The 24691-nt window shown below is 31.3% G+C and overlaps 1 protein-coding gene across 1 annotated transcript in view; it reads right to left on the reverse strand.

The window, feature by feature from the left end:
• Nucleotides 1-24691, reverse strand: part of Octbeta2R (Octopamine beta2 receptor) — a 673234-nt gene that overhangs the window by 623782 nt on the left and 24761 nt on the right. Inside the window, exon 2 of the mRNA XM_075292797.1 lies at nucleotides 20448-20658. The gene's annotated coding sequence lies outside the window, so the exon portion shown is untranslated. The remainder of the gene's footprint in view (nucleotides 1-20447; nucleotides 20659-24691) is intronic.

A 24691-nucleotide genomic window follows, 5' to 3' on the forward strand; every position in this document is an offset into this window, starting at 1 on the left:
ATCAGATAAAAACTACGGTATCTAGAAACCCAAGGAGTTAAATCTGGAAATCGTTCTTATGGGGGCTATACTAAAATATGGACCGATACTCACCGTTTTCGGCACACCTCTTTATGGCCCGAAAATACCTCTAGATTTCCAATTTCAGGCAAATTGGATAAAAACTTTGGATTCTAGAAGCCCAAGAAGTAAAATCGGGGAATCGGTCTATATGGGGGCTATACCAAAATATGGACCGATACCCATCATTTTCGGCACACCTATTTATGGTCCTAAAATACATCTAGATTTCCAATTTCAGGCAAATTGGATAAAAACTACGGTTTCTATAAGCCCAAGACCCCAAATCGGGAGGTCGGTTTATATGGGCACCATACCAAAACATGGACCGATGCTCACCATTTTTGGCACACCTCTTTACGGTTCAAAAGTACCTTTTGATTTCCAAATTCAGATAAATTGGATAAAAACTGCGGTTTCTATAAGCCCAAGAAGTAAAATCGGGAGATCGGTCTATATGGGGGCTATACCAAAATATGGACCGATACTCACCATTTTTGGCACACCTCTTTATGGTCATAAAATACCTCTAGATTACAAATTTCAGGCAAATTGGATAAAAACTACGATTTCTATAAGCCCAAGAAGTAAAATCGGGAGATCGGTCTATATGGGGGCTATACCAAAATATGGATCGATACTCACAATTTTTGGCACACGCATTTGTGGTCTTACAATACCTCTAGATTTCCAATTTCAGATAAATTGAATAAAAACTGCGGTTTCTATAAGCCCAAGAAGTAAAATCGGGAGATCGGTTTATATGGGGGCTATAACAAAACATGGACCGGTACTCACCATTTTTGGCACACCTCTTTATGGTCCTAATATACCTCTAGATTTCAAATTTCAGACAAATTGGATAAAAACTGCGGTTTCTATAAGCCCAAGAAATAAAATCGGGAGATCGGTCTATATGGGGGCTATACCAAAATATGGACCGATACTCACCATTTTTGGCACACCTCTTTATGGTCATAAAATACCTCTAGATTTCAAATTTCAGGCAAATTGGATAAAAACTACGATTTCTATAAGCCCAAGAAGTAAAATCGGGAGATCGGTCTATATGGGGGCTATACCAAAATATGGATCGATACTCACAATTTTTGGCACACGCATTTGTGGTCTTACAATACCTCTAGATTTCCAATTTCAGATAAAATGAATAAAAACTGCGGTTTCTATAAGCCCAAGAAGTAAAATCGGGAGATCGGTCTATATGGGGGCTATACCAAAACATGGACCGGTACTCACCATTTTTGGCACACCTCTTTATGGTCATAAAATACCTCTAGATTTCAAATTTCAGGCAAATTGGATAAAAACTACGATTTCTATAAGCCCAAGAAGTAAAATCGGGAGATCGGTCTATATGGGGGCTATACCAAAATATGGATCGATACTCACGATTTTTGGCACACGTATTTGTGGTCCTACAGTACCTCTAGATTTCCAATTTCAGGCAAATTGGATAAAAACTACGATTTCTATAAGCCCAAGACCCCGAATCGGGAGGTCGTTTTATATGGGGACTATATCAAAACCTGGACCGATATAGCCCATCTTCGAACTTGCCCTGCCTGCAGACAAAAGACGAGTTTGTGCAAAATTTCAGCACGATTGCTTCATTATTGAAGACTGTAGCGTGATTACAACAGACAGACAGACGGACAGACGGACAGACGGACATCGTTATATCGTCTTAGAATTTCTCCCTGATCAAGAATATATATACTTTATATAGTCGGAAATCGATATTTCGATGTGTTACAAACGGAATGACAAACTTATTATACCCCCGTCACCATTCTATGGTGGTGGGTATAAAAATAAAAATCTGTAGAAATAACGTTTTGACGAAATTTTCAATAAAATTTTTACAAAATTTTCTATAAAAATAAACCTTCGACAAAATTTTCTATAGAAATAAATCTTTGACAAAATTTTCTATAGAAATAAAATTTGAACAAAATTTTTTATAGAAATAAAATTTTAACAAAATTTTTGTATGGAAATAAAATTATGACAAAATTTTAATAGAAATAAAATTTTGGCAAAATTTTCGGTAGAAATAAAATTTTGGCAAAATCTTCTATAGAAGTAAAATTTTGATGAAATTTTCTATAGTAATAAAAAATTGAAAATTTTTGCTATAGAAATAAAATTTTCAGAAAATTTTCTATAGAAATTAAATTGTGACAAAGACTTTTTTTAATTTGCTATAATTATGGTAAAACTTTCATCAAAGTTTGGTAGATTATTTTGGACACGAGTGACAACCGTGGATGTGGCCCCGCTGTCAGAAGGAGCGTCCATTTAACAAAACAAAAAAACCTAGGGAACACATTGCTTTACCGAACAACATTACAAGACAATTTATCAAACATTTTCCATGGACAAAATCATAATAAGGCATTAAATTGTCCATTTCATCATCCCTGCTACGTTCGGCTATGAGCCGCATAGTGATGACAAGAGATTTAGTAGGGTGGACCCTGAAATATGACGATGTTCACTTCAAACATAGCAGACGAATATGAATGGCGGCTCATCTTAACGTATGTCGGATGATGGTTGTTGTGACTGTGGCTACAATGGCATGTCACTTTGGCCAATGCCATACATCGTAAGCTGAATGACTGACTGACTGGCTGGCTGGTTGGTTGGGTGTTTGGCTGGCTAGCTTGGATTCTTCATAATCATTTTGAGTGGCAGGCTTTGAAGGCTTAAAATGTGGTTTAGTTTGACATTGAGAAAAGCGCCAAGTTTGTTCTGCATTTTTTTCACTTCTTCTTCTTTTTGCGTTGACATTGCATCTCTGTCATAACTACACTTTATGCAAATACGATTTTAGAAATATGAATTCAAATGGTATAAAGATTGTAACAAAAGCGGAAAACTGGCTTAAGAATCTTAAAATATGATTTTTAGTAGTAGAAGACAAACATGACAAATGCCAAAAGGTGAATTTTAAATACACGACACAGTTACAAAGCGAACGATTAACTTACTCAAGACCAATCATGAAGAAAAATCTTACTAAGCACTTTTATTTGAATTTTATACGGTCAAGGTCGGAAGGATGAATATGAGCCGTAAGGATCCACCCGCTAAAAGTTCTCCTTTCCTAAGTGATGCCGTTGAAAGCAATCCAGAAGTTAACTTGTTTTAGAAGTTCGAGTTTTTCTACAATGGAACTTTGTGAAGATTAGGCGGAGAAACCTATTCGTTACTTCATGTGCTAGTCCCGGCACATCCGCGAAGTTCATACTGATTCAGACTGTCCCCCTTTATTTCAGGCTCCTGTAAAACTCAGGTCAGTAACACTTAATCGAAATGAAGGGAATTCCCAGAAATTCGATCTATGTGATGTAATAAATCCACATTTGTAAAAATCGGGCAATATTATTATGTAAGAGCTACATGTAAGTCTAAATACGATCGGCTAATATATCAAAATTTGACATTTGGGTAACATTGGTTAATAAATAAATAAATTATGGTCAAATTTGGGAAAACCGAGTGATGCATATATATCGAAGCTATATCTAGATCTGAACCAATTTGTATAATATTTTGCAGGAATGATTGATACCACTTAAGGTTACCTTGTGCAATCTTTGAGTACGATCAATTAATTAATTAGGCCTCTATGGTCAAAAATAAGGTTATTAAGGGAACTTTTTCAAAATCGGGCGATACATATATATGGGAGCTATATCTAAATCTGAATCGATTTCGATAAAATTTTGCTCATACAGATAGTGCTATAGAAGATTACATTTAGCGAACTTTTATTACGATCGGTTGATAAATAAGGGGCTTACGGCCAAATTTGGCAAAATCGGGCGATACATATATATGGGAGCTATATCTAAATCTGAATCGATTCCGATGAAATTTTGCACATGCAGTTAGTACTATAGGGGACTGGATCTAGCCAACTTTGAGTTAGATCGGTGAATAAAAAAAGGGGTTTACGGCCAAATTTGGTAAAATCGGGCGATACATATATATGGGAGCTATATAGAAATCTGAACCGATTTCGATGAAATTTTGCACATACTGTTAGTGCTATAGAATATTACATTTAGCGAACTTTTATTACGATCGGTTGATAAATAAGGGTTTTACGGCCAAATTTGGTAAAATCGGGCGATACATATATATGGGAGCTATATCTAAATCTGAATCGATTTCGATGAAATTTTGCACATGCAGTTAGTACTATAGGGGATTGGATCTAGCCAACTTTGAGTTAGATCGGTGAATAAAAGAGGGTTTTACGGCCAAATTTGGTAAAATCGGGCGATACATAACAGGTTGACTGATAAGTCCCCGGTCTGACACATAGATGACGTCGCTAGTATTAAATGCATATTATTTTTATATAGTACCAACCTTCAAATGATTCGTGTCAAAATTTGACGTCTGTAGGTCAATTAGTTTGTGAGATAGAGCGTCTTTTGTGAAGCAACTTTTGTTATTGTAAAAAAAAACAAGTACATACGGCCGTAAGTTCGGCCAGGCCGAATCTTATGTACCCTCCACCATGGATTGCGTAGAAACTTCTACGAAAGACTGTCATCCACAATCGAATTACTTGGGTTGTGGTATCTTAAATCGTTTTCTAAATTGTGAGTTAGTCCATACGTGGTATGTATTAGTATATATTAGAAAAAACGTATGTGTAGGTAAGTCTACAAATAATTACGAATCGATATGGACTGGCTCCCTATTGGACGGTACATAGGGAGCCAGAATTGAAATATGGAGGTCGCTTATATAGGGGGCTATACAAAATTATGAACTTGATATGGACCAATTTTTGTGTGATTGGGGATCGATTTATCTGAGGGCTATATTTAGCTATAGACCGATATGGACCTTGTTAGGCATGGTTGTTAACGGCCATATACCAGCACAATGTACCAAATTTCAACTCACTCGGATGAAATTTGCTCCTCCAAGAGGCTCCAAAACCAAATCTCGGGATCGGTTTATATGGGGCTATATATGATTATGGACTGATAAGGACCACTTTTGGCATGGTTGTTAAATATCATATACGATCACCACGTACCAAATTTCAAGCAGATCGGATGAATTTTGTTTCTCCAAAAGGCACCGGAGGTCAAATCTGGGGATCGGTTTATATGGGAGCTATATATAATTATGGGCTGATAGGAACCAGTTCCTGCATGGTTGTTGGATACCATATACTAACATCATGTACCAAATTTCAACCGAATGGGAAGAATTTTGCTCTTCCAAGGGGCTCTAGTGGTCAAATCTGGGGATCGGTTTATATGGGGGCTATATATAATTATGGACCGATTTCGACCAAGTTTAGTATGGGAGTTTGAGGCCATATATTAACACCACGTACCAAATTTCAACTGAATCAGATGAATTTTGGTTTTCCAAGAGGCTCCGGAGGTCAAATCTGGTGATCGGTTTATATGGGGGCTATTTATAATTATGTTATGGACCGATGTGGACCAATTTTTGCATGGTTGTTAGAGACCATATACTAACACCATGTACCAAATTTCAGCCGGATCGGATGAAATTTACTTCTCTTAGAGGCCTCGCAAGCCAAATCGGGGGATCGGTTTATATGGGGGCTATATATAATTATGGACCCATGTGGACCAATTTTTGCATGGTTGTTAGAGACCATACACTAACACCATGTACCAAATTTCAGCCGGATTGGATGAAATTTGCTTCTCTTAGAAGCCTCGCAAGCCAAATCGGGAGATCGATTTATATGGGGGCTATATATAATTATGGAGCTATGTGGACCAATTTTTGCATGGTTTTTAGAGATCATATACTAACACCATGTACCAAATTTCCCGGATCGGATGAAATTTGCTTCTCTTAGAGGCCTCGCAAGCCAAATCGGGGGATCGGTTTATATGGGGGCTATATATAATTATGGACCGATGTGGACCAATTTTTGCATGGTTGTTAGAGACCATATACTAACACCATGTACCAAATTTCAGCCGGATCGTATGAAATTTGCTTCTCTTAGAGGCCTTGCAAGCCAAATCGGGGGATCGGTTTAAATGGGGGCTATATATATTTATGTACCGATATGGACCAATTTTTGCACGGTTGTTAGAGACCATATACTAACACCATGTACCAAACTTCAGCCGGATCGGATGAAATTTGCTTCTCTTAGAGGCCTTGCAAGCCAAATTTGGGGGTCCCTTTATATGGGGGCTATACGTAAAAGTGGACCGATATGGCCCAATACCATCCGACCTACATCAATAACAACTACTTGTGCCAACTTTCAAGTCGATAGCTTGTTTCGTTCGGAAGTTAGCGTGATTTCAACAGACGGACGGACGGAAGGACATGCTCAGATCGAATCATAATTTCACCACGACCCAGAATATATACTTTATGGGGTCTTAGAGCAATATTTCGATGTTTTACAAACGGAGTGACAAAGTTAATATACCCCCCATCCGATGGTGGAGGGTATAAAAAGGAATTGCGGGGATTGATAAAATACTGTTTTCTGAAGGGAAAAAATACGGTGGAAGCAAAACCTTGGCTTGATAATGAGTTTCCGGACTCTGCCCCGGGGAAATCAACAATAATTGATTGGTTTGCAAAATTCAAGCGTGGTGAAATGAGCACGGAGGACGGTGAACGCAGTGGACGCCCGAAAGAGGTGGTTACCGACGAAAACATCAAAAAAATCCACAAAATGATTTTGAATGACCGTAAAATGAAGTCATAATCGATATAGGAGAGGCCTTAAAGATATTAAAGGAACGTGTTGGTCATAAATATCATTCATCAATATTTTGATATGCGGAAGCTCTGTGCAAAATGGATGCCGCGCGAGCTCACATTTGACCAAAAACAACAACGTGTTGGTGATTCTGAGCGGTGTTTGCAGCTGTTAACTCTTAATACACCCGAGTTCGATATGTGACAATGGATGAAACATGGCTCCATCACTACACTCCTGAGTCCAATCGACAGTCGGCTGAGTGGACAACGACCGGTGAACCGTCTCCGAAGCATGGAAAGACTCAAAAGTCCGCTGGCAAAGTAATGACCTCTGTTTTTTTGGGATGCGCATGGAATAATTTTTATCGATCGATCTATTATATGGCGTTATTGGAGCGTTTGAAGGTCGAAATCGCGGCAAAACGGCCCCATATGAAGAAGAAAAAAGTATTGTTCCACCAAGACAACGCACCGTGCCACAAGTCATTGAGAACGATGGCAAAAATTCATGAATTGGGCTTCGAATTGCTTTCCCACCCACCGTATTCTCCAGATCTTGCCCCCAGCGACTTTTTCTTGTTCTCAGACCTCAAAAGGATGCTCGCAGGGAAAAAATTTGATTGTAATGAAGAGGTGATCGCCGAAACTGAGGCCTATTTTGAGGCAAAACCGAAGGAGTACTACCAAAATGGTATCAAAAAATTGGAAGGTCATTATAAACGTTGTATCGCTCTTGAAGGGAACTATGTTGAATAATAAAAACGAATTTTGACAAAAAAACGTGTTTTTCTTTGTTAGACCGGGGACTTATCAGCCAACGTGTTATATATGGGCAGGGTTGGCCTGTCACAAACTGTGACTTTTGCGACATACGTTTGCGACGGTATAATACGTATGTCGCAAAAGTCGTAAACCTACTGTAGAAAACCAAATTTTGAATAGAAGAAATCCTGAACATTTTTTAATTTAGTTTGACAGCATTTGCTGTGAGTTTCTGCAGAAATTTGTGAAAGTTTTCCCATGGTCAAGCCTATTTTCTTAGGTGGTATCGAAATTCCCATTAGTGAGTGTGTAAAATACCTTGGAGTTATATTGGACAGGAGACTGAACTTAAAGCTAAGAAAGGACGAGAAAATTGTGAACATTCCTAAGAATTGAAACTTCTTCGCACCTACCATCGTCTTGGATACCATCGAATTCGCTGCCTAGCCGACGCGACTAAAGTATTTTCGCGACTTTTGTTACTTTTTCTACATTTTCGACGCGTATGTGACGTTTACGACGTTTACAACTTTGCAACAGTCGCAAACCTAAAAAAGTTTGATACAGACCATCTCTGTATATGGGAGCTATATCTAAATATGATCCGATTTCTTTCAAATTCAATAGCGTTGTCCCTGTGCCCAAAAAACACCCTGTACTAAATTTCATCAAAATCGGTTCATAATTGCGACCGAAATCGTGTGAACAACAAATACAGGGACAGACGGATGGACGGACGGACACCAAGCGCTAGATCGACTCAGGATATGATTCTGAGTCGATCGGTATATATTTTATGGGGTCTAAAATCAATATTTCTGGTAGGCACATTTTTTGGCAGATCCAAGTTATTATATCCTGACCACTATGTGGTTTAGGGTATAAAAAGGGGCTCCACATATAGTCCCGTAACTCTGTATTCACGAGGAATTGTCGAATTGTCCGTGCCTGGACGGGTGGTAGCTGTGCTCCCGCATACCCAATATCTCCTATACTGTACGCCCACGTCACTTTTCTCCCCTGCCAAACTCTGCAGAACGATTTTCAACTATCAGTCATCGACATGCGATCGGTTATCTTTATAAACTATCCAGAACATATCACTAATGTAAAATTTAACGGTATTCACAGTAATACAATTTTCTTCTGTGGTTTTAATTCATGGCATATGCAAAACTCAAGCACTAGGAAGGATATCGTTACATGGAGAGCTGTTGCACAAAAGAAGTCTTTACAGAAAAGAAAATCAATGACCTCAAGATTTAGCCATGAGTCTTATAAATTATTCTTTATCAAACCTCCTCAGTAGGAGCTTGATTCTGACTTGATCTATAAATATTTCCGTTAAGCAACACACTGAAAAAAAAGCATACTCGGTTCCAAAGATTTTGTCTTTACTTTAAAAAATTTGGTATTGATTCCGAGCCAAAGAAGCGGAGAATACAAGTAAGCATACTTTTTAGACACAATTCTCTTTTACATTTAGGTTTTGTGTACTTGCTTCTAGGAAGCAAATTTAAATTTTTCGCTTTCTCAGCTTTTTTCTTCATATGCTATAAAAGCCTTTAAAAACGCGTTAACGGCAACTTTATTTTCCAAATTAGGACTCGACTTCCAGTAGAAATTATGCTATGTTTCAAGTAAAAACTTCTTTAAATTAAAGTTTTGAAAAACATGTCCTATATTTGAACGATTTTTTGCTTTGTAGTCAAGATGCAAAAAGACAACAATTTTAAAGACAATTTCATTAAATTTAAAGAATTTTTCTGAATTATTAAAGTCAACTTGACCTTAGCCTATAAATTTTTTCTTTCATGTTAAGATACCCATTTTTAAGTCAAACCACTTAAATATAAGGACAATACGAATTCATTGAAAAGTTTATCGACTTTTGGACAAGGAAAATAACTTTATTTTAGAGAAATGCGTCTTCTATGCTAAGCAAAATTTCTATTCGTATTTTAAAGACATGAAATCTTTGACCTCACGACAATATTTTTTTCAGTGCAGATGGTGAAATTGTAGCAATATATTTTCATTCCTTAAAATTTCCCTATATGGTAATTTACGAGTTCATAATGAAATCATAATGTCTAGTACTCTGACTGAATATAATAGAATCACAGCTTCCTTTCCAATATATACTCTAAATTTGCCAAAAAAAATCCTATTTTGCCGTTGGAAGTGAAACTACTAACACTTCTAATAGCAAAATCCAATTCTCCACTGGAATTGCAAGTCACAGCCACTTTGCAGTCATCAAAAGCTGAGAAGCAATGAATGTCACAGACTATGACGCCCTAGATTTATACACTTCAAATTGTCCGTGTTTATTCTGTTCGGTCGTTTTTTTTTCCAGACGCTTGTCTTGGTTTTGTTGACTGCAAAGCAAAATCCACAATTAACAACAAACACCAACATTTGAAAAGTTTTCGTCATCATCATCATTCAAATCTGCAAACAAGGAGAGTGGAAATCCTCAAGCTACAAAGTCAAAGGATTTCCATGCTGGTTTTCATTGCCCTTTGCTATGCGCTTTGCGTTTTATTAAGTTCGTTATATTTTTCCCCCATAAAACTTCAACCTCGTTTTGTTTCTCGATATCTGCAGCATGCTTAGTCCAAATGATTTTATGGGAAATTGAACTTTGATAAAACCACAAAAGAATTTTTATTGAATTCTAACACTCGTTCGGCAGGAATGAATGTTTTCCTCTCCAAACACCACACTGAGCATTGACAATGTCGATAGCCAGTGGAAATAGGATTTGGTGAACAGTGGTATGCAAACCACTAAAAAATTTAACCAAAGACAAAATTTCATATTAAAAAAATTTGTTCTAAAATTTCTATGAAATTTTCTCTCAAAGAAAATTTTATGAAATTTTCTGTATGGAAAAATAAAATTCTATGAAATTTTCATCTGTTTTTACTTTTACTAATAATATGTAGAACAAAAATCGTAATTTTGAGGACCTACCTCAATTAGTTCAAGAGCTATATGAGTGTGTTCTGAAAGCTTGATTATTGAATTGTAACCAAATAGCCTTAGGTTAGGTTGCCCAGCAAAAAGTCTCATTATCCGGTAATCTTGTAGGTAAGCCTATTTAAAAATTAATAACCACTTATTAATTGGCATCGCTTCGGATTACATTTACATACGCATGTCCTAGGAGGAAAGTACTTCTCCCCAGGCATACTTTCGGCCATAAAATAAGTAGTACATTTAAAGCATATAATCACCTAATATGTAATGACTTATTCGTAGATACACCAAAGCTTGCAAAATAGCCACTTATTGTCTCAGGCAACCAAATCTCGAAAATATTGATTTCTATCGCCGATTACAATGGATCAAAATATGACGAGTGGTGCTGTAATAGGAGAACTACTTGATAACTCACCGCAATGTAATGCAACGTGTAATGACAGCTTTACTCCTGGTAATGTCAATTGTAATGAGATGTGGTTACCTAGTTTTTGCTGGGTTAGGTATAGTGGCAGCCCGATATTTAAAGCTCACTTAGACTATTCAGTCCATTGTGATACCACAGTGGTATACTTCTCTCTTATCATCGAGTTCTGTTCGATTCTATGTTAAGCTCAATGACAAGGGACCTCCTTTTTATAGTCAAGTCCGAACGGCGTTCCACATTGCAGTGAAACCACTTTAGAGAAGCTTTGAAACCCTCGGAAATGTCACCAGCATTACTGAGGTGGGATAATCCACCGCTTTTTGGTGTTCGGTCGAAGCAGGAATCGAACCCACGACCTTGTGTATGCAAGGCGGGCATGCTAACCATTGCACCACGCTGGCTCCCTTACACAAATAAGCGCTATTTGGCCTACATTTTCTTTCGAAGTGTGAGCAAATATACCAAAAGAACCCGAAAAAATAGCGACTATAGTTTTTGTTTGAATGTCCATTCACTAGTTAAATAAGTTGCTCAACACTATAGAAAATATTTATAATTTTAGATTTAACCCTATATTTTACACTAACGTTGGGAAATGAATTAAAACTAAGTGGGAAAGTAGTGTTTAGTGTCATTTTCTAATGTCCTCCTAAGTGGACATCGGTAGTCAAAGGGTTAAAGACAACATTTCTATAAAATTTTCTCTCAAAGGAAAATAATGTATCTGAAATTTTCTTTAAAAACATAATTTCTATAAATTTTCCTCTAAAGTCAACATTTCTAGGAATTTGTCTGTAAAGATCAAATTTCTATGAAATTTTCTATAACGAAAAAAAAAAATTAAGTTTCTTTAATGACAAAATTTTTATAAAATTTTCCCAAAGACAATTAATCCACAAAATTTCAATGAAATGACTTCTTAAAGACAAAATTTTTGTACCATGTTCTCTAAAGACAGAATTTGTCTATAAAGACCAAATTTCTATGCAATTTTCTATAACGAAAAACAAAATTAATTTTCTTCAATGACAAAATGTTTATAAAATTTTCCCAAAGACAATTAATCCACAAAATTTCAATGAAATGACTTCTTAAAGACCATGTACCATGTTCTCTAAAGACATGTTCTCTAAAAACAGAATTTCTATGAAATTTTATCTAAATATAAAGTTCTTATAAATTTTTCTCTAAAGACAAAATTGTTAAAATTTTTTCTCTAAAGACAAAATTCTTATGAAACTTTCCCTACAGAAAAAAATTCTATAAAATTTTCTCACAGAAAAAAATTCTATTAAATATTCTTTTTTTTCTACAGAAAGTTTCTCTACAGACAAAACTTCTACGAAATATTTTCTAAAGTGCAAATTTCTATAAAATGTTCTCTAAAGACAAAATTCTATGAAATTTTCTCTAAAGACAAAACTTCTATGAAATTTTCTCTAAAGTCAAAATTTCAATGAAATTTTTTCTAAAGACAACATTTTAATGAAATTTTTTCTAAAGACAAAATTTCTATGAAATTTTCTCTAAAAACAAAATTTCAATGAAATTTTATCTATAGATAAAATTTCTATGAAATTTTTTCTATCGACAAAATTTCTATGAAATTTTATCTATAGACAAAATTTCTATGAATTTCTATGAAATTCAATAAATTTCATAGAAATTCATATCGACAATATTTCTATAAAATTTTCTCTAAAGACACAATTTCTATGAAATTTTCTCTAAAGCCAAAATTTCAATCAAATTTTCTCTTAAGACCAATTTTTTATGAAATTTTCTTTTTCATAAAAATTTTTTTTTAAGAAATTTCCTCTAAGACAATATTTTTATAAAATTTTCTCTGAGCAAAATTTTCTTTATAATTCAAATCCTTATGAAATTTTCTTTAAAAACAAATTTTTTATAAAATTTTTATTAAGGACAAAATTTCAAAGAAATTTTCTCTAAAGACAAAATTTCTAAGAAATTTTCTCTAAATACAAAATTTCTATGAAATGTTCTCCAAAGTCAAAAATTTGAATAAAATTATCTCCAAGGACAAAAATTTGTATGAGATTTTATCTAATGACAACATCTGTATGAAATATTCCATAAAGACAAAATTTCTATAAATTTTTTTCTAAAGACAAAATTTGTATAAATTTTTTTTACAGGAAAAATTTCTATGAAATTTTTTTTCAAAGACAAAATTATTATGAAAGTTTCTCCGAAGAAAACATTTCTATGAAATTTTTTGTGAAGGAAAAATCTCTAAGGACAAAATCTGCATGAGTTTTTCTCTATAGACAACATTTCTATGAAATATTCTTTTATGATAAAATTTCTGTAAAACTTTTTCCAAACACAAAATGTCTATGAAATTTGTTGCTAAAGACAAAATTTGTTTGAAAGTTTCTCCGAAGAAACAATTTCTATGAAATTTTCTCTAAAGACCAAATTTCTATGAAATTTTCTCTAAACACCAAATTTGTTTGAAATTTTCTCTAAAGGAAAAATGTCTAGGAACAAAATTTGTACGAAATTTTCTCCAAGTACAAAAATTTGTATGAGATTTTCTCTAATGACAACATTTCTATGAAATATTGCCCTAAGACAAAATTTCTAAAAAATTTTTTCTAAGCACAAAATGTCTATGAAATTTTTTCTAAAGACAAAGTTTGTATGAAACTTTCTCTATAATAAAATTTTTAAAAAATTTTTCTCTAAAGACAATTTTTTTTAAATTTCCTCTAAAAACAGAGAAAACTGATTTCTAAAGAAAACAACATTTTACAAAATGTCCTCTGAGGCCAACATTTCTCTAAAATTTGCTCTAAAGGCAAAATTTCTATGAATTTTCTCTAAAGGCAAAGTTTCTATGAGATTTTCTCTAACGACAAAATTTCTATGAAAATTTCATAAAATTTTCTGCAAAGGCAAATTTTCAATGAAATTTTCTTTAAAGACAAAATTTCTATAAAATTTTCTTTAAAAAAAATTTCTATGAATTTTCTCTAAAGACAAAATTTCAATGAAATTTTCTCGAAAAACAAAATTTCTGTAAAATTTAATCTAAAAACAAAGTTATTATGAAATTTTAGCTAAAGACAAAGTTTCTATGAAACTTTCTCTATAACATAATTTTTAAAAAATTTTTTTCTAAAGACAATTTTTTTTTGAAATTTCCTCTAAAAACAGAGAAAACTGAACTCTAAAGGAAACAAAATTCTATAAAATTTCCTCTAAGGCCAACATTTCTCCAAAAATTTACTTTAAAGGCAAAATTTCTATGAATTTTCTCTAAAGACAATATTTTTATGAGTTTTCTCTAACGACAAAATTTCTATAAAATTTTCTCTAACGACTAAATATCTATGAAAATTTCTCTAACCAACAAATATAAGTATATAAGTATAAAATTTTCTGCAAAGGCAAATTTTCAATGAAATTTTCTTTAAAGACCAAATTTCTATGAATTTTTTTTAAAAACAAAATTTCTATGAAATTTTCTTTAAAAACAAAATTTTTATGAATTTTCTCTAAAGACAAAATTTTAATGACATTTTCTCTAAAAACAAAATGTCTGTAAAATTTAATCTAAAAACAAAATTACTATGAAAATTTATCTAAAGACCAAATTTCTATGAAATTTTCTCTAAAAACTAAATTTCTATGTAATTTTCTCTAAGGACAAAATTTCTATAGAATTGTCTCTAAAAAGAGAGAAAACTGAATTCTAAAGAAAACAAAATTCTATAAAATTTCCTCTAAGGCTAACATTTCTCTAAAATTTGCTCTAAAGGCAAAATTTCTATGAATTTTCTCTTAAGACAATATTTGTATGAGTTTTCTCTAAAGACAAAATTTCTATGAAATTTTCTCTAACGAAAAAATTTCTATAAAAATTTCACTATCGACAAAATTCTATAAAATTTTCTGCAAAGGCAAATTTTCAATGAAATTTTCTTTAAAGACAAAATTTCTATGAAATTTTCTTTAAAGACAAAATTTCTATGAAATTTTCTTTAAAAACAAAATTTCTATGAATTTTCTCTAAAGACAAAATTTCTGTAAAATTTAATCTAAAAACAAAATTACTATGAAATTTTATCTAAAGACAAAATTCCTATGAAATTTACTCTAAAAACAAAATTTCTATTTAATTTTCTATGAAAAATAAATTTCTATGAAATTATCTTTAAATCATAATTTCTATAATTTTTTATTAACCCTTTCACTACCGATGTCCACTTAGAAGGACATTCGAAAAAGACACCAAATTCTATTTCCCCACTTAGATTCGATTTACTTCTCGATGTTATTTTAAAGTAGAGGCTTTAATGCAAATAAGCTATAAATATTTCCCATATTGGTGAGCACTAAAATATATTTTTATAAACTTCTTTAACAATAAACGAAAAATACGAAAATTTGAGACAATTTTTCTACTGTATGTTTCTTGTAAATGGACATTCATACAAAAACTATAGCTGATACTTTTTCCGGTTCTTTTTTATATTTTTTCTCACACTTTGAAGGATATTATAGGCCGAATAACGCTTCTTTTCGTAAGGTCATTTGGTCACAAATCAAGAATTAAGTTTCCAGAACAAGCTCATATAGCTCTTAAAGTAATTGAGGTAGGATCTCAAAATGACTATTTTTGTTTTACATGCTGTTAGTACTATTAACAACAGAAGAAAAATTAAAGTTTTTAACATTAGGTTTATTTCGGTAGTGAAAGGGTTAAAGACAAAATTTCTGTGAAATTTCTCTAAAGCGATAATTTCTAAGAACTCTTTTTCGAAAACAATTCTATGGAATTTTTTCAATAGACAAAAAATTTCTATAAAATTTTCCCAAATGACAAAAATGTCTATGAAATTTTCTCAAAAGAAACATTTTCTATAAAATTTTCTCAAAGAACAAAATTTCTATGAAATTTTCTGTAAAGGCAAAATTTCTATGAAATTTTCTCTAAAAACGAAATTTCTAAAGAATCTATTTCTAATCACAACATTTTCAAGGAATTTTCTCTAAACACAGAATTTTTACGATAAAGGATATCCTTAACAAATCCTTAAATATTGTGATGTACTAGAACAATAGGGTTTATTTAGGTTCTAGTTTAACCAACTCCAGCTTTTTTGGTTATTTTTTTAATTTTGTATATACCTGGAATATGAGAGATAACATTAACCGCTTCCAGTGGCCAAAACTTATAAAGTTCTGTCTTCATACCAATTTGTAACACAATGAAATTTGTTGTTGTTGTTTTATTTTTTCCTTTTATCCAATATAAACGGACATTCTTTTAACTTAAATGATGACGATTAAAGTTTCAATACCAACTGAACCCATGACACAGCTGGTCAATGAGGAAAACTTTTGATTGAAATCAGCAACAAGTTGTTGTTGAGGATACAAAACTGGTAACAAGAATTCCTGATTAAATAAAAAACCCGAAATTAGGAAGATTTTTTTTTTTGTTTTTGCGGAATAAATAAAAACTTTTTTGATTGCCGCCTTGGCTAAAACATATAAACGGATACATTCATCCGAAGTTTTAGTTGAAGATACTATTCCTGGGAATCTAAGGCGTTTAAATAAAACTCAAACACGTGCCGAAACTGTGAATGTTTTTGGCATTTGATTCCTTAAGGAAGTCATGCGTGTAACCACTGTTCAACTTTGTTGTGCCACTAAGACATCGTGTGAGTCGTCGGTATTGAGATCTCCTTTAGAAGGGTTTCAATGCTCTTGCATACTTCGTTAAGAATGTAGATTTGCAAAAGTACACCCTTGTCCATGTGTATGTGTTGGTTGGTGTGTGTGTGTGTGTGTGTGTGTGTGTGTGTGTGTGTAATTTTTTACATGTCTGTATTTCATTAAGACTCATACAAATTAGTTTTTTGTTTTTCCCTTTTTATCCTCCTTTCCATTGGAATAAATTTTAAGCACATCCTTTTCTGTGGTCATACTCCACTTATTTCTTTTACATTCTAAGGTTATCCACCCTCAATCGTATTCTGTCACTATTGAGTTAGTAGTTTAAATATTTAGCTAGAAAAAAAATTTTAAAACTTTTTTAAATTAAAGTTTTGGAGGGTCTTTCATAATAATATTTTGTTTGTTTGGCTTTAATAAGTCTGAAAATTCATTTAAAATTAATGAAATGAGTTGGCTGTTTGTATCTTGACTACAGTGAAAATTTTCAGTAATTGTATGAAATACTTCATCATTATATAGAATATTTAATACAATGACGATCAATTTCATTGCATCTAAGAAATTATTTCATTGGTTCAATTCAATAATGTAACTTTCGACATTTTTCAATAGAGAAATTGTCATATAATTTTACTTCAGACAAAATTTCATAGAAATGTTCAGTTTAGAGCAACTTTCATAGAAATTTTTTACTTTAGAAAAATTTTTACTTTAAGAAAAAATTACAATAAAATATTATCTAGAGACAAAATTTTTATGACATTTTCTCTGAAGGCAAAATTTTACAGAACTCTGTAAGGAAAATTTCAAAAAATATTTTTCTATAGCGAAAATTTTATTTACATAATATCTTATAAAAATTTTCTTATTAGAAAATCTTCAAGAAATGTTAACATTTTTAAATTCGTTAGGGAAAATTTCATAGAATATTTTTTGATTGAGAAAATTTTATTGATATTTTCTATAGAATATTTTAAAGAAATTTTTTATTAGAAAAATATCATAGACATTTTGTTTTCAGTGAAAATGTCATAAAAATTATGTCTATGGAAAATTTCATACAAATTTTGTCTTTAGAGACAATTTAATAGAAACTTTGTATTTAGAAAAAATTTCATAGGAATTTTGTTTTTAGAGAAAATTCCATAGAAATTTTGTCTTTAGAGAAAATTCCATACAAATTTTGTCTTTAGATAAAATTTCATAGAAATTTTGTCTCTAGAGAAAATTTCATTGAAATTTTTTCTATTGAAAATTTCTATAAAATTTTGTTTTTAGAGAAAATTTCATAGACAAAAAAAAATTTTCATAGAAATTTTGTCTTCAGAGAAAATTTAATAGAAATTTTGTATTTAGATAAAATTTCATAGAAATTTTGTCTCTACAGAAAATTTCGTTGAAATTTTGTCTATAGAAAAAATTTCATAGAAATTTTGTATCTAGAGAAAATTTCATAAAAATTTTGTCTTTAGATAAAATTTCATAGAAATTTTTTCTCTATAGAAAATTTCATAGAAATTTTGTCTATAGAAAAAATTTCATAGAAATTTTGTCTTTAGAGAAAATTTCATAGAAATTTTAGATAAAATTTCATAGAAATTTAGTCTTCAGAAAAAAATTTATAGAAATTTTGTCTTTAGAAAAAATTTCATAGAAATTTTGTCTATAGATAAAATTTAATAGAAATTTTGTATCTAGAGAAAATTTCATAAAAAATTTGTCTTTAGATAAAATTTCATAGAAATTTTTTCTCTATAGAAAATTTCATAGAAATTTTGTCTATAGAAAAAATTTCATAGAAATTTTGTCTTTAGAAAAAATTTCATAGAAATTTTGTCTTTATATTAAATTTCATAGAAATTTAGTCTTCAGAAAAAATTTTATAGAAATTTTGTCTTTAGAAAAAATTTCATAGAAATTTAGAGGAAATTTTGTGTTTAGAAAAAATTTCATAGAAATTTTGTCTTTAGAACAAATATCATAGAAATTTTGTCTTTAGAGAAAATTTTATAGAAATTTTGTCTTTAGAGAAAATTCCATAGATATTTGATATTTTTCATAGAAATTTTGTCGATAGAAAAAATTTCATAGAAATTTTGTCTATAGAAAAAATTTTATAGAAATTTTATCTATAGACAAAATTTCATTGAAATTTTGTTTTTAGAGAAAATTTCATAGAAATTTTGTTTTTAGAAAAAATGTCATTAAAATTTTGTCTTTAGAAAAAAATTCATTGAAATTTTGTCTTTAGAGAAAATTTCATAGAAATTTTGTGTTTAGAAAAAATTTCATTGAAATTTTGTCTTTAGAGAAAATTTCATAGAAATTTTGTCTTTAGAAAAAATGTCATTAAAATTTTGTCTTTAGAGAAAATTTTATAGAAATTTTGTGTTTAGAAAAAATTTCATTGCAATTTTGTTTTTAGAGAAAATTTCATAGAAATTTTGTGTTTAGAAAAAATTTATTGAAATTTTGTATGTAGATAAAATTTCATAGAAATTTTGTTTTTAGAGAAAATTTCAAAGAAATTTTGTTTTTAGAAAAAAATTCATTGAAATTTTGTCTTTAGAGAAAATTTCATAGAAATTTTGTGTTTAGAAAAAATTTCATTGAAATTTTGTCTTTAGAGAAAATTTCATAGAAATTTTGTCTTTAGAGGAAATTTCATAGAAATTTTGTCTTTAGAGGAAATTTCATAGAAATTTTGTGTTAAAAAAAAAATTCATAGAAATTTTGTCTTTAGAGGAAATTTCATAGAAATTTTGTCTTTAGAGAAAATTTTATAGAAATTTTGTCTTTAGAGAAAATTCCATAGATATTTTGTCTATAGAAAAAAATTCATAGAAATTTTGTCTTTAGAGAAAATTTTATAGAAATTTTGTCTTTAGAGAAAATTCCATAGAAATTTTGATTTTATAGAAAATTTCATAGAAATTTTGTCTATAGAAAAAATTTCATAGACATTTTGATTGTAGAGAAAATTTCATAGAAATTTTGATTGTAGAAAAAATTTCATAGAAATTTAGTTTTTAGTACAAATTTCATAGAAATTTTGTCTATAGAGAAAATTTCATAGATATTTTGTGTTTAGAAAAAATTTCATAGAAATTTTGTCTTTAGAGAAAATTCCATAGAAATTTTGTCTTTAGAGAAAATTTTATAGAAATTTTGTCTACAGAAAAACTTTTATTGAATTTATAAAATTTCATAGAAATTTTGTAGAAAATATTTCATAGAAATTTTGTGTTTAGAAAAAATGTCATAGAAATTTTGTCTTTAGAACAAATATCATAAAAATTTTGTCTTTAGAACAAATTCCATAGAAATTTTGCCTTTAGAGAAAATTTAATAGAAATTTTGTCCATAGAAAAAATTTCATAGAAATTTTGTCTTTCGAAAAAATTTCATTGAAATTTTGTATTTAAAGAAAATTCCATAGAAATTTTGTATTTAGAAAAAATTTCGTAGAAAATTTCTCTTTAGATAAAATTTCATAGAAATTTTTATTTAGAAAAAATTTCATAGAAATTTTTATTTAGAAAAAATTTCATAGAAATTTTGTCTTTTGATAAAATTTCATACAAATTTCATAGAAATGTTTTCTTTAGCGAAAATTTCATAGAAATTTGATCTTTAGAGATAATTCCTTAAAATTTTATTAGTGAGAAAATTTTAACGTATAATTTTACCTAAAATTTAAACTGACAAATCTTAAACTATTGTTACTTACCGGTATTGTATATGATGTTAAATGAATCCTCTTAGTTGAGAGAAGATGTAAAAATTCCTGAAGAGTTGCAGCAGCAGATGTTGAAAGCAGCTTTGGCCATGGCATATCTGGTGGTGGTGAATACTTCAAATATCTTGAATAGTTTTGATGTCATCACGAAGAAGTTCAAGAAAATTTCCCTTATTCAAATACAGTTATACAGCTCCTAGCACTACAATTTAAAGCACTTTAATAGTGGCAACATAAACCAAACCGACAAATCCAATGAAATTTAGGACACAAAATTCCTTCTTCCAGACAAATCCAATGAAATTTAGGACACAAAATTCCTGCTTCCAGACAACAATACCAAGAATGATTCATTTGTTTATTTACTTTAGTTTTCTCCTCCACATCTTTCCATTTAAAGTTGCTAACAAAATTTAAGATTCCAACGAACCACTAAGCTTAGAAAAAATGGTAAGTTAGTTTTTTGGTTAAGCGAAAAAAAAAGTTGTTAAATTTAATTGTTATCAAAATAATCTCAAACCGTTCGGATTGTTTTGTCTTCGTTGGTCAGTTGGTTACAACCGCAGTTGGCTGTACTAGCCTGGGCTATTGGCTATATACCTTGGAGACCACACAACAGGAAAATTTAAATGAAAACTTTCTGAGTTTCTTTCCTTTTTTTTATAAGCTTCAGTGCCGAAAATCCCCCCTGGGGCCACTGGGGCCATCAGCAGACGTAAATCATAATGAAGTTCTGTTTTGGTTTTGTTTTACAAAAGGATTGAATTTTGTGGGTCTTCCACAAGCAGACGTGTTTTGTATATGGAACAGAGAAATCCTTTGAGAAATTTTTATTTAGATAAAGGATAAGCGGATATAGTTTTTCCCTTGCCAAATTTTCCAAGGAGAAATTGAAGTTTTTGAAAAACAAAAGTTTTAATTTGACACATTTTATCATCTGCTTTCAATGACAACTAACATATACTGGACAAGTTATTCAGTAATTCTCCAGCTTAATTCCTTATAGGAAAATTTATGCAATTTTATTTCTCCAAATTGGTTTTCCATTCTAGGAGAAACATTTTTCATTGTCTAACAAAATATAGTTGTCTCATAGATGTAATTTTATTATGATGACCCTGTACTATGACTATTTGGAATATAAACAACTATGATTAAATCTTGTTTTGTGCAATAATGCCTTCGAGCATAGATTATTTAATTTATGTCGTTGGTCAACAAATGAATGTCACATATGAAATTAAATCCTAATTTGTAATTTGTGACAAATTTAGTTCATCATAGCAATCATTTACAAAAAAAAAGGTCACACAGATAAATAGAAATTATTGTTCATATGTCAGTAATTGGATTTAAATGTGGACATTTTCATTTTCATTAGTGCCAAAATGAAAACTGGGAGATAATCAAAGGAATTATGGGAGAAACTAAAACTATGCCATTAGTGGAAATTAATTATTTGCTATGCATAAATTTTTTGATAATATAAAATATATATATATATATATATATATATATATATATATATATATATATATATATATATATATATATATATATATATATATATATATATATATATATATATATATATATATATATATATATATATATATATATATATATATATATATATATAATACCCTACTTTATATTATAAAATGAAAAATGAATACGATTTGTATGAGGTATATGGTGGTGGGCCACGGTTTCTTTAAATCACCATTTCTGAAATGAAAAAAGAAAAAAAACAAAAGTATTTATTTATACAATTTAAATAAGAGATTTTGGTTTATACACGGATGAAAAAGACTGTTTTTCATATGTTTGGCTATAAACATTATATGTTTGGAACACAAATTTTTAAACACAATATTTTTGAGTGCAAGCATATAATGTTCATAAACTAGCATAACATGTTTGGGACATATATGTTAATATGTTAGAACATATTATGTTTGGGACATAAAATGTTTGTAAATATAATATGCTTGGATGCAAACATATATTAATTTAGAAATAGCCTATAAACATATATGGGTTTAGTAGCTTGGAGCGCTATTTAACAGGGAGCGATATTGAATTAAGTTGGTGGTTGTTGCTTGTTATTACAAAATTAATGTTTTATTTTTCCTTGGGCAATTGATCAGCTACTTCTTTGATCCTTACAAACTGTGTGGTCCGCTGTTCGAATCCCCGTCCGGCAAAAGGTAAAATTAAAATAAAACAAGTACATACGGCCGCAAGTTCGGCCAGGCCGAATCTTATGTACCCACCACCATGGATTGCGTAGAAGCTTCTACGAAAGACTGTGATTTAGTCCATACATGGTATATATTAGACAATAAAGTTATGTATAGTTAAGTCTACAAATAACTACGAATCGATATGGACTTTTTGTACGTAGAGAGCAAGAATTGAAATATGGGGGTCGCTTATATGGGGGCTATATACAATTATGAACTTGATATGGACCAATTTTTGTGTGATTGGGGATCGATTTATCTGAGGGCCATATATAACTATAGACCGATATGGACCTAGTTAGGCATGGTTATTAACGACCATATACTAGCACAATGTACCAAATTTCAACTCACTCGGATGAAATTTGCTCCTCCAAGAGGTTCCAAAACCAAATCTCGGGATCGGTTTATATGGGGCTATGTACGATTATGGACTGATATGGACCACTTTTGGCATGGTTGTTAAATATCATATACTACCACCACGTACCAAATTTCAAGCAGATCGGATGAATTTTGCTTCTCCAAAAGGCACCGGAGGTCAAATCTGGGGATCGGTTTATATGGGAGCTATATATAATTATGGACTGATAGGAACCAATTCCTGCATGGTTGTTGGATACCATATACTAACATCACGTACCAAATTTCAACCGAATGGCAAGAATTTTGCTCTTCCAAGGGGCTCTGGAGGTCAAATCTGGGGATCGGTTTATATGGGGCCTATATATTTATGGACCGATATGGACCAATTTTTGCATGGGTGTTTGAGGCCATATATTAACACCACATACCAAATTTCAACTGAAGCAGATGAATTTTGGTCTTCCAATAGGTTCCGGAGGTCAAAACTGGTGATCGGTTTATATGGGGGTTATATATAATTATGAACCGATGTGGACCAATTTTTGCATGGTTGTTAGAGACCATATACTAACACCATGTACCAAATTTCAGCCGGATCGGATGAAATTTCCTTCTCTTAGAGGCCTCGCAAGCCAAATCGGGGGATCGGTTTATATGGGGGCTATATATAATTATGGACCGATGTGGACCAATTTTTGCATGGCTGTTAGAGACCATACACTGACACCATGTACCAAATTTCAGCCGGATCGGATGAAATTTGCTTCTCTTAGGGGCCTCGCAAGCCAAATCGGGGGATCGGTTTATATGGGGGCTATATATAATTATGGACCGATGTGGACCAATTTTTGCATGGTTATTAGAGACCATATACTAACACCATGTACCAAATTTCAGTCGGATCGGATGAAATTTGATTCTCTTAGAGGCCTCGCAAGCCAAATTTTGGGGTCCCTTCATATGGAGGCTATACGTAAAAGTGGACCGATATGGCCCATTTGCAATACCATCTGACCTACATCGATAACAACTACTTGTGCCAAGTTTCAAGTCGATAGCTTGTTTCGTTCGGAAGTTAGCGTGATTTCAACAGACGGACGGACGGACATGCTCAGATCGACTCAGAATTTCACCACGACCCAGAATATATATACTTTATGGGGTCTTAGAGCAATATTTCGATGTGTTACAAACGGAATGACAAAGTTAATATACCCCCCATCCTATGGTGGTGGGTATAAAAAATCATACAATTGAATAATTTCTTCTACAATGTTTGTATTACAGAAAAAGGTGCTAAGAACTAAAAAATCTCGTGGAAGTGAGAAAGATGTGGGGGAATATACAATTGTGCAGAAACAACATTTTGAGCATTCAGGTCGAAAACCTATGTTGTTAGCACCTATATTACCTGTTTATTTTCATAATTCATTATGATTGTAAATATATAAATAAATAAATAAAATTTTGAGCACAATATTGTTTGGGAGAATTTTTTTTTAAGCACATAATATTTTTGGGTGCAAAATGCTTCCAAACATATTATATGTTCACATAATAACATATTGTTTTTTGGAAGACAACATTATTGAATTTGGATGTAAAAATACAAAATGTTTGGAA

This window comes from Haematobia irritans, chromosome 1 (assembly GCF_050003625.1).
Source record: "Haematobia irritans isolate KBUSLIRL chromosome 1, ASM5000362v1, whole genome shotgun sequence".
In the NCBI taxonomy this organism is placed as follows: domain Eukaryota; kingdom Metazoa; phylum Arthropoda; class Insecta; order Diptera; family Muscidae; genus Haematobia; species Haematobia irritans.